Source organism: Ambystoma mexicanum, chromosome 2p (assembly GCF_040938575.1).
Source record: "Ambystoma mexicanum isolate Mex_15411 chromosome 2p, UKY_AmexF1_1, whole genome shotgun sequence".
Lineage (NCBI taxonomy): Eukaryota > Metazoa > Chordata > Amphibia > Caudata > Ambystomatidae > Ambystoma > Ambystoma mexicanum.
In genome coordinates this window covers 1436618362-1436630707 of record NC_090923.1, presented here as the reverse complement: position 1 = coordinate 1436630707, position 12346 = coordinate 1436618362, and positions in this window count along the sequence as shown.

Here is a 12346-nt window from a genome sequence, read left to right as displayed (position 1 = left end):
CTTTACAAATGATGCAATATATTTTGGTTGTAGGGATAGTGAATAATTTCCTGTTCATGATGGAAGTCAAATGGAATGCTAGCGGTAAAGGAAAATACTTATGTACTACTTGGCCTCTATGAAAAATAGCCATAAATAGTCTGGAAATTGGGGACCCATTCTGCCCATAGGATTCGAATATACACGTACTCTGTGCTCAAGTTGTGCAGGTCTGCAAACTGCACTCAGGGGCACTCATTTCAAAGTTCCCTGAGGAAGCTAAACTTCCTCAGGACCAGCTGGTGCAGGACGACCTTTGGAACCGACAGACCGTCACCCAGGACCTCCCCACCCCCGATGGAGATCTCTGGCACAGGACCTTCTACTTTTTCGATTGCAGCAAGTAAAAAAAAAAATCGCTTATGGATTTCCCCACCTGTCGAGAATGTGGACCACTGCAGTCTGGAGCAGAGACTAGTTGTAGGATACTGTTTGCAGCCAGCTAAGCTTGTTAACTGAGCATTGCTCCACCCCCGGCAAACAGAATGACTGCACCAAAATGTATCTGCCAGTAGCCACAACCACATAGTCTGAGCTTATCTGCACAACTTGAGGGCGACCAGGCCCACACTTGTTCGCAAAGTGCAGCACTTTGGTATTGTTTCTGAAGACCATCACTCGTTCTTTGTAGCAACGACTGGTAAGCTTGCAAGGGGAGATGAATATCAAACTGCACCAGCAAGTTAATTTCCAGCCTCCCATCTCTGTCTCACAACCTCTCCCACTCTTCAAGGCCGTTGAGGTGATCGCTTCAACCAGTCATGGACTCATGGATGCATCTATGATAACCTACCCCTGAAGGGCTGGTCTGGGAAAAAAGCCTCACCCACCAAGATGTGCATTCTATGTCCCACCAGCTCAGCTGCTGTGCCAGAGTGGTCCTTACTGGCAGCCTATTCTCCATGTATCCTGTTGCCTGGTGTGATTGTCAGGTAACCATGGAAATGTAGGAGCGTGGCTGTGATGGCCCATGTGACCCTGAGAGTAAAAGGGCGTGGAAAAGCATGCCAAGGGTTCTTCCCTTCAGCCCCAGTTAACAGTTACATGTATGTCTCTTCTATGTCCCTCGTCTCCAAGCCAGGCCTACCCTGCCTCGGACATTACACTGGCGATAAGTTGGTAGCGTGCAAGCCCGCTGGCGTGACTGCACAGCAGCGTCGTGCCGACTCAGAGAAGTGCACAACACCAAAAAGAGCCCGCTGATAGGGTGATCCACTGTGGTGTACACAGCTGCTGTTTCAACCCCTGCACTGCACCACCTAGCTTGCTGGCAATCTGCTGAATGAGCAACTCTATGCAGAGTAGACCAGCACGGTGCGCAGACCAAGTGGGCAGCCCACAACACAAGCAGAAACTAACAGACAACCAATGAAGTGGATCCAGACAGGCAAGTGCGAGCAATCAATGCTGGAACAAAGTGATTCATCAGGCGTTGCACTAGCAAGGATACAATTGCAAAGCAGTCTCTCACATACACGCTAGGAGTGAAGGCACATGTAAGGAAGGCATGGTATCAACAGTAAGGCAGACACAAGTGACCACAGTTCTAGGGTGTTTATTGAACTTCTATCGGGTTTGAAAAACGCCTATCTAATCCTAAAACTAACGATAGGAACAAGCTACAACCATCAAATAATAATAACGCAGTCCTAGCGGTGTCTTGTCAAAATAAAAGAGCCTAAACTAATAAACCTATTGCCAATCTTTACCTCCAAATACAAATATTATGGGAAACATTGTTATACAAAAGAAAAAGGAGTTCAAGAAACGACACGTCCGGATATTCAAGCCATAGGTCTATCTTCCCCACGTTTTCAGCATGGGACAAGGCAGCACACTCAAGCTTAGCAGTCTTTGGCTTTTCTAGCACGCGGGTGCAGTTCAAAACTTAAACATCATGGCCTTCTATGGCAAAGTCTCTGCCATTCAAAGTCCCTTCTTTCAGAGGGCCTGATGCAACTAACAAATAACAGCGTTCCTTTCCTTTCAGTGTTTAGCATATGCACAAGTTTCTTAGGAATTTCACTATTCACTTTTGAACCCCCTCTTCCAGGCTCAGATCCCCTTTAGCCCAATGTTCTCATGGTTTGCAAGCATCCAATTTCTCGGGTGCTTTACTGTTCACCACAGATCCCCTTCCGCCGGGCTCAGATCCACTTTGACACAAGATCTTCAATCAGTCTCCCTCCGCCGGTCTCAGACCAATCTATTTACTTTAACACAAACTTACTTTCAACACAAAGCTTTTCAATTGACCTCCCTCTGCCGGGCTCGGACCAACTTTATGTACTTTGCCATCAACTTTCTTTACTGTATCAACATTGAAGACTTTCGATGGGGCACAGGATTTTGCTTGACCCGTTGCAGGACCACTTCGATTCACAATTCTTTACACTTCTGTTCCACTTTTGCCACCTCTCGGCTGGATACCTTACAGAGATCTTCGAATGAACACTCACGCGGAGCCAGACCACTGTCAAAGGTATTGTATCTTAGTTTCAAAGTTCCATCACTCATCTGTAACTCATCTTTACTCACGTTGGTTATCACACGCGTTTCAAACAATGTTCCTTCCAGCGCTTGCCACTTGCAACCTTGGCTTCAACACAGATCGGTCTTGTCTTGGTCTCCCCAACTCACCAGCTCTGTTGATTACGGTGAGATGTTGCTTTGTTCGTAGAGCCAAGGACAGTACCATGGCAGCTGGTGAGTCTCCCTGTCTTGATTGACACGGGAGGGCCCCAGGTACCTCCATCACACAATGCAGGATTCTTCACCCTGATTTCCTGGACTTACGCTTACTATTGTCGAGGTCTCATAAAAGTAACGGCTCTTTGTTGAAAAGGTAAAAGGAATTTACCTCTTTGCGATCCCCTTCTGTTTCGCTGTCTTTTGTCTCTCGTTAAACTGCCATCTTGGAACTGCCGATTCCTCGTGTGCTTTGCTTCGCTCAGAGTGTGCTCTTGTACTCCGCCTTTTATCCATGTGGGAAAGTGTAATGGAAGTCAGGTGTGTACGATTGTCGGTGATTGCCTGACCATAGTATTGGGACATGTCAGGTACACAGCTCTGGTGTTAGTCTGTTTTCCCTTAATGCGGAATGTCAGTGAGAAAGAGTTTGCGTTGTAAAAAGGGGGGGGGGGAGATCCACCAGGGGGCGCTGAGATGTGCTGATCCATCTCCGCTCGTCTCCCCAACAGGGCGTTAATCGAGGGACCTGAGCCCCCCCCGACACCCCCGGAGCGAGACGCCGACACCCCCCCCCCCCAGTACGAAGGCGCCGGGCACCCCCAGCCCAAACTTGAGCCTCGGCGGCGCGTCGGAGCCGGAGCCCCGAGCCTCCGAAATTCGAGGGCGCGAGGCCCCTGCGGCCCTGCGGCTCCGGGGAAATCCTTGGTGAGCCCGGGCTCGGAGAAGACGCGCTAAGGCCCAGGCGGCCGAGGCCGGGGGCCTCCGCCTCCACCAATCCGCGGCCCGGGACGACGGAACGGCCCAAGAAGAGGAGTCAGTAGCAGGAGATAAGGATCCCTCCCAGCGGAGAGGCTGCAACGGAGCAACGCCCCACAGCCTGGTGAGCCCGCGCGGGCGAATACGCAGGACACCACCCCGGGCCGAGTGGCGCAGGAGCGGCCCCCCGAGGTAAGGAGACCCAACCCGGGGCGGGGCACCCGTCGGGGGCCATAAAACCCCCAAGAGGTTGGGAGGAGAGGAGCCAGGAGCCCGAAAAAAAAAAAAAAAATAAAAAAAAAAATAAAAAAAAGAAGCACTTGAAGCACCCTGAGCCTGAGAGGTGCGCCGGGCCCCACCAAGGGCAATCGCCCCCCGCAAACACCGCTCAGGGTCAGGCAGAGGGGCAGAAGACCCCCCTCCTCACCCCTTCCTTGCCCAGTCAAAACACAACAGGTTGCAGCCTCCAGCTACGGGGAAGTGAACGGGGACACCCCGAGAAAGGGAAGCCCACGACGAGGGAACTGCCTGGGATACCATCCCCCCCCCACAACCGTGACCCCACCCGCGGCCGCAGAGCTACCAGAGGCCCCCGCTCCCCCCAGGACTCAAAGGAGACAAACAAACACCGTTAGCCACGTCCACCTGGTGGCAGCCACCGGGGAACAAGAGTGCCCAGGAAGGGCCTATGAACTGGAGGGAAACGCTACAGAGGTTTCGGCGTCCGTCCCCCGAGCCCCCCACAGCCCCTGAAATGGCTACCCAAACGCAACAAGAAGTGACAGACGCAAATTCGGTCACCAGGGGTATGGCGGCCCTACTGGACGAAATTAGAGGATTCCGCGCAGACATCACCCTTAGACTGGACACTCTAGACAAAAAGGTGGACAATATAGAAGACAGGGTGCAGGCACTGGAGAATACCACAGCCTCGAGCGACATTTCCGAGACACAATTTGATATGCGCCTGTCAGAGCTCGAGAGAAGAGAGGAGAAATGCTCATTGAAAATGGATGACTTGGAAAATAGGGAAAGGCGCTGCAACCTACGTTTCCTAGGCTTCCCTGAACAAGATGGTGAAACTCAGGCAGACATTGTCAAGGCTGTCAATGCGGTGGTGAGAGTGCTTTTTGATGGAGCGAATACCAGCGAACCCACTATTGATAGGGCCCACAGAGCTGGGGCTGCCTCCAGAGGCCCTAGATCCGTCCTGGCTCGCTTCCACTACTTTGCTGAGAAAAGCAGGATTCTCGAACTAGCTCGCAAGAAGGGCCCGGTGGAGTGGGAGGGAGCCCAGATATCTGTGTATCAGGACTTGTCGGCCTTCACGTTGGCGAGACGCCGCCTTTGTTCGCCCCTGACGAAGATGCTTCAAGCCAAGGGAGTCCGATACAGATGGGGGTATCCTTTTTCACTTTCTTTTGAGTTCGAGGGATATAAATATGCCCTGACCACCGAAGATGACATTCAAAGAGTGACGAGCGAACTCATAGATAGCTCGGGCCTGGAGCCGAGAGACCGTGAACGGGAGCGCACCCCGATGGGCCCAAAAAAGAATAATGTTCCTAAAGAGAGGCGCAGGGTACGAGGCCAAAGAAAATTCAGGAGAGTAGCCCTGGCGTCGCCAAATCCTCAGAATGACTGAAACAGTCTACTAGAGGCCGACTAAAAACTCATCTTCTAGTCGCAGCAGAGGGGGGATGTTGCTATATCACATGTTTTTTGCATTAATCCCGAGGAAGGGGGGGGGGGGGCTCGGATGGTTGTTTATGAAGAGGTTATAAGCCCGGAGGGGGAAGACATGGCTGGCCGGTTGTGTGACTTTGGGACGATGCCTCAACACAACCAGGCGATCTGGGGGGAGGGGGGTGGGGGGAGAGAAGAGGGGATGTTGGGTTGTTGGGGGATTTGTTATAAAACGCCAAAGTTTGGGGATTCGCTCACATCTCGTGGGCTGTTATTAACCCTCTACGAGGTATCAAAGCACTCAGGGGGTAGTGCCACTTGCGTCATTGATATTGGAGTTACGAGCTTCAAAACGCGTCCAAATGGATGACTCACTCCAATCCTTGTCAGTGGGGTCTCTAAACGTCCGGGGGCTCAACTCACCCACCAAGAGGTCATTGCTTGTGCGGGAATTCACGAGGATGAAGCTACAATTCCTCTTTGTGCAAGAGACTCACTGGGTTCAGGGGAAGGAGCCCAAACTCAAAGCTAAAAATATAGAGCAGGTGTTCTCTGCCTCCACCCTGTCTAAGAAGAGGGGAGTAGCGCTGCTGGTGTCCCCCGGGGCTCACTTTGGCTTCAAAGTGTCACAGTCTGACCCTGAAGGTCAGTATCTTATGGTAAAGGGGGAGGTGCGGGGACGGTTGTTCACCTTGGTCTGTATATATGCCCCAAATGAGTCGCAGGACGTCTTCTGGGAAAACATGAAGGGGATAATAATGGCATTCGCAGAGGGTACTCTTTTGGTGGGAGGAGACTTTAATATGGTGCTATGTCCTGAGAGGGATAGGAAATCAGCGAAACCCTGTCCCAATGCCCGTCTCCACAAAAAATTGGCCTCAACCTTCCAGGAAGTGAATGCGGAATTGGGATTGTGTGACACGAGCTTACCCAAGAAAGGTCTGAACCCCGACTACACGTTTTACTCTAAGTCTCATGACGCCTTCTCGCGCATAGACTACATACTGGTTGATTCATCAAGGCAGGGAGAGGTCACAAGCACGGGAGTGGAAACCGTCCCCTGGACAGACCATGACATGGTCAAGATTAGGATCGGCCTCCCCCCTGCTCCCGCAGCCGGCTCCCGATGGAGCTGTAACGACCTCCTACTACATGACAGGGAGACGCGCCAAACCCTTCTGACAGCCATAAATGATTACTTCTCCCTCAACGACAACGGGGAGGTAGGCACTATGGGAGTATGGGAGGCATTCAAGGCAACTATCAGAGGTACCCTGATTGGCATTGGCGCAGGGAAAAAAAGGGAGAGGGTCCGGGAAGAGAAAGACCTGAAAACTAAAATGAAGGCCATACAACCGGGTGGTAAACTGAAAACACAGATGTTTCCTGGGCAGTGGGAGGAATTGCAGAAGCTGCGTGCCAGGTTGGCTGACCTCCAAGTAGGACAAACGGAAAGGAAACTCTCTTTTCTTAAACAAAGATACATGGAGAAGGGGGAAAAGGCCGACAAGATACTGGCCTGGAGACTCCGCGAACTTAGGAACAGCAGGAGAGTGAATTCAATCCGCTCTGCGGACGGTAACTCGACTGCAAGGGACTCCAAAATAGCGGAACAATTCAGGCTATATTATGAAAAGTTATACTGCTCAGAGTACAAAGGGGATGGGATAGACGTTGATAGATTTCTGGATTCGATCCCAGTCCCGGGCCTACTACCAGACAAAGTTGACACCCTGGAAATCCCCATTTCCCCGGAAGAAGTAATCGACACTATCTCCTCCTTAAAAAGTGGCACGGCCCCGGGAGATGACGGCTTCTCAGTTAAATTTTATAAGACTTATAGATCCACACTCGCCCCCTTCCTGGCTAAGCTGTTTAACTTTGCACTTAGCCAAGGATCCCTCCCGCCCACAATGATGTCAGCCTTAATAGTGGTCATACCTAAAGAGGGCAAAGACCCAACCTTATGCCAATCATATCGCCCCATATCACTCCTAAATACGGACGTTAAAATACTGGCTAAACTCCTAGCGAATAGATTGGCAAAACTCCTCCCTACCCTGGTACATGGAGACCAAGTGGGCTTTATCCCGGGGCGCCAGGGTTCAGACAACATTAGAAAAACCCTGGACCTTATGCATGAAGCAACCGAGCAGGGAGTGGAGGGGTATCTCCTCTCACTCGACTCAGAAAAGGCCTTCGACCGGGTCGAGTGGCCGTATATGATCAAGGTCCTTCGGAAAATGGGAATGGGAGATAATTTTTGTCGGTGGGTCGCAGCACTATACAACTCGCCCACGGCGAGAGTATTGGTTAACGGGGGTACATCTGAGCCCTTCTCCCTCTCCAGAGGCACCCGGCAAGGCTGTCCCCTGTCACCTCTCATTTATGCCCTGGCCATGGAACCCCTGGCCATAGCGGTTAGGAATGACCCGGGAATCACGGGAATACGATGTGGTGAGTGCGAGTTTAAGCTCTCCCTATTCGCAGACGACATACTTGGCTATTTGACCAGCATTCAAGAATCCCTACCGAGGCTGTTTGAGCTCATACACTTCTTTGGCTCCTTCTCGGGGCTGAGAATAAACACGTCCAAATCAAGCATTATGCCCATAGGCCCGGGAGAACAGGATATTGGGAACAGAACTGACATCCAAGGGGTAAGAATTGAGCGGGAATCTACAGGATACCTGGGCACCGTCATCCCCAGGGACCTGTCACAACTATACCAACGTAACTTCCCCGGAATTCTCGCCCGGGTCAGTAACGATCTGAAAAGATGGGCTCCCCTTACGCTCTCTTGGCTCGGACGGATGGTTACGGTTAAGATGAACGTCCTACCGCGCCTCCTCTATCTCTTCTCAGCACTCCCTGTCGTGATGCCCGAGGCCTTTTTCGAGGTACTCCAGTCCCGTGTCCTGCACTTCATTTGGAATGGCAAAAGGCCCAGGATTAAAACTTCCACTCTGACCCTCCCAAAATCCCACGGTGGCTTCGGACTCCCCGACTTTAGTCTCTACTATAAAGCAGCTCAGCTTAGGGTGATGTTGGAGCATATACGGGAGGATATGCGTACATACTGGACGTATGTCGAAGACACCCACGCTCACCCAAGAAAGGTCAGAGACTACCTCTGGGCTCCGCCCAGGTCACTTCCCCCACACCTCAAGGCACATCCTACCTTAGCAGTCCTATGGACGCTCTGGAAACCCAGCAAAGCTAATAAACTGATATCTACATGGCCTTCTCCGATGTCATCACTCTGTGGCCCGCCCATCGATCTGGGCACGAGGGGCTTCCGGGACACCCAGGCCTGGTCGGACATGGGCCTGGAAAGAGTCTCCCAGCTTACACGAGAAGAGGGCTTCATTGAATACGACAGCTTAACAGAGGCCCTGGTGGATAGGCCCCCCACTGTCTTTGAATTCCTGCGGCTGAAAGGGATACTTACCCAACCTAGATGGTCTGAGCAGCTTAGCCGCCCCCTAACCCCATTCGAACTCATTCTGGCCAAAAGCAGTTTGCGTAAGGGTGCGCTGTCTAAATTCTATAGTGTACTGATTACAGCAGACCTGGAGGGCAGACAACCCTTCAAGCGCATATGGGAAGAGAGGATGGGAGGGTCCATAGATGATCTCACCTGGAGTGCGGTTTTCAAGGGCATTTTCACGGGCTCCTTATACACAGCAGCTATGGAACATAACTTTAAAATCCTTCATTCATGGCACCGCCCCCCGGCTCTAATGTCTAGAATGTACCGGGATGTCTCCCCCCTCTGCCCCAGAGGATGCCACCAACGGGGAACCTGGTTTCACATGTGGTGGAACTGCCCGTCCATACAGATTTACTGGACGGAATTGCTTAGCTGGATCAGAGACATTGAGGGCTATGGTCCATCTTTGCACCCGCTGGAAATCCTACTGGGCTCCCCCATGCCTGAGTCGGAGGTGAATACCTTCCCCAGGATCATCTGTGCCATGTTGCGGGCAGGGAGATTGGCGCTTGCGCAAAAATGGAAGAGTTCCCTGACCCCCTCCAAAGAGGAATGGCTCTGCAAACTTAGGGCGATTTTTAGTTATGAGAAACTCTCAGCAATAGCAAACGATTCCATGACTGATTTTGTCCAAGAATGGACAGCAGTGCTGTTGCATGATGACTGTATTACTATGCGTCTGTAGATGTTTAGGCTAATGTTTGCAATACATGGGCCCCCGTACTTCTCAGAGATCGGGGCTAGCCCTGACTTAACCCCACCATGGCCTTACCCCGCTGTCTTAAGGATTATTGTTCTTTGACGAGTTCTATGCAAGTGTTCTCCACTAGGCTTATCGTAGAAGCATCTTCTCTAAACATGGCGTGTTAATTGTTTGGGGGGTGGGAACGGGAGGGGGGTAATATGGGCTGGGAGTTAACCAAAAAATGATCCAGACAATGTGATTTTCTTTTGCATTTATTGTTGGGGGGATAGGCCAGTTGGCCCACCCAGTCATGTACGTTGTCAATAAAAAACAAATTTAAAAAAAAATAAAAGGGGGGGGGAGTAGGTGGTTGAGTTCCCAAATATCCTACCTGGAAGGATGGGGTAAAGTTGTTACAAGGAAGGGGATACCGCATCTCACCATGCGGTCTCCCACTCCCCAAAGACCCCTCACTCAGGTGATCCTCCTGCACTGGTCCACCCCCAGGAACTGGATCCAAAAGCGATGGCTGTGTCCTGGCCACCTGGCTTACAGATCCCTGGGGACTAATGGTTGAGACACCCTCAGGTTTCTCACAGAGCCACACAGCGAACACACAGCAACAGGCAGCAGGTCAAGGAAGCCCTGGGACACACAAGAGGATGGCATCACCCACAAGAGGAAAAACTATGCGATCAGTGAAAAACACAGTACAAAAGAAGGAAAAAGATCCGATTTAGGTGGCACAGACCCCGTGGACCCCACACTTCACTTGGCAGGCAGCAGGGGTGGAACAGGAGAGGAGGAAACATGGCATCTGATCTGGCTGCGTCCACGGCCTGACCGGGGAAACCCACAACAAAACCCTGATACTAGCACCTGGCTGGACACCACCTAAGGCACCTTTTATAAAATCTTTGAGCCATTTGGACTCCGAGCAACTCTCCGATGGGAACTATGGATCCAGAAATTTGAGTTAAGCATGAAGTTGAGGAAGGGTTTAGACCCAGAAGAAAAGCAAACACTACTAATGCTCAACTTGGGCACCAGGCTCTTTGACTCTTCAATGCCCTGCCAAATAGGGGTAAAGAGGACGATTATGACACAGCTAAACTGGTATTGATGAGGAAGTTCAAACCACAACTGAGTCCCAACTTTGAGAGGTTCAAAATGAACCCGGCACACCAGGGCCCGAACGAGAATATTGATGACTTTCGGGTGCGACTTCCCTGATGAAGAATTTGCTGTCCGGCAGCAGGTCTTCCACGGCCTATCGTCGTAGAAACTCCGAAGAACTATACTGTTGGAGACAAACCTGCCTCTTTATGAGATCCTTGTCATGGGACGTCAACGAGAAAGCACTGATGAACACTTGGCAGAGATGGAACAAATGATCAGCCGGCTACCGTTGGACACAGAAAACCCAGGGAATAGCATGACCACCATCAACACTCTCTGGCAGGGCAGAAGCAACCTGAAGCCCACACAAGGGAAGCCAAGAAACTGCGTGTGGTGTGGAGGGCAATGACACAAGGAAGAACCATGTCTGGCATTAGGGACCACCTGTCACAAATTGTGGGAAATTAAACCACTATGCAGCGGTGTGTTTAAGCTCCTGAGGGCTCAATGAGCAACAGACGCATGACATTTAGAGAAAATGGGAGAAGCGACACGCAACAGAAACACCCCCAGGTTTACCGGCCCCACCAACAAGAGCTGCAGACCCATCGGCAGGCAACACAAACCCAATTCAAACCGAGAGGTCGAGCACGGGCAGTGGACGCAGAAGACTGCACAAGCAACAGTGATGAGGATGAGCAGTCGAGCAGAGGCTCCTCCCCTGACCGCACAACATGACATAGGCGATCAAGGAAAGCGAGTAAATATGATATCGGCAATAAACCCACGACAAGGGAAAGGCACACAGAGCACAAAGTCACACTGCACGTGCGTAATCATGACCGATGACACACCAGTGAAGATGGTGTCCATGCCCAGATCTATAACGAAAGCCAGTGCAGCTACTCACCTATGGATGTAAGAAACCACTACCTGTGAGAGCCTCTTTTGGAACGTGACTCACATATGGAGAGGAGAACTTTTGAACACGCATATATGTTGTGGACGCAGGAATTGAAACCCTACTCAGCTGTCTAATGGCCGAGAAACTAAAACTCATCCATTTCACGTTCGCAGTACAACACACGCGACATCGACGCCTACTAAAGAAACATGAGAAACTATTCCGGGGGATTGGATGTCTGAAAGGGTGGACAGTTAAGCTCCACGTAAATCCCACAGTGGAACCTAGAGCTGTCAGATACCATAGAGTACCATTCCACATGAGGGCAGCCGAGGAGGCCAAGCTCAACAAATTAGAAGACCTCCATATCATTGAAAAAACAACCGGCCCCACACCATGGGTCTCCCCGAGGGTGGCCACAGCAAAACCAAAACAGCCCGGAGCACATCTGCATTGATATGCACCTGCCCAACATAGCCATAGGACAGGAGAGGCACATCACCCAGACCATAGATGAACTAATGGATCTCACAGGAGCCACCATATTCCGCAAGTTGGATTGAAGGTCGGGGTACCATCTGATCTGCCTGACTTGGAAGTCTTGCTACGTGAGGACTTGTCACATCTGGGACTACGGAGATACCGCCAACTTAACTTTGGGATGTCAACTGCAGTGGAAGTTTTCCAGCATGAAATCAGAAAAGTACTACAGTATCTCCAGGGAGTAACAAACGAAAAAGATGACATCCTAGTTTATGGAAAAAAAGAGGCCAAACACACCTCAAGACTGGCTGCAGTGCTGCAACGGCTTGATGACTCAGGGCTCACCTTCCATGCAGAGAAGTGAGTTTGGAAAGTCGACACTTAACTTCTTTGGGTACGTCTTCAATGAGAAGGGTGTGTCCCCTGACCTGAGCAACGGGGCAGACAAAAAATGTCTGGCTGCCCACCAGCGCCACCAAGGTCCGCAGTT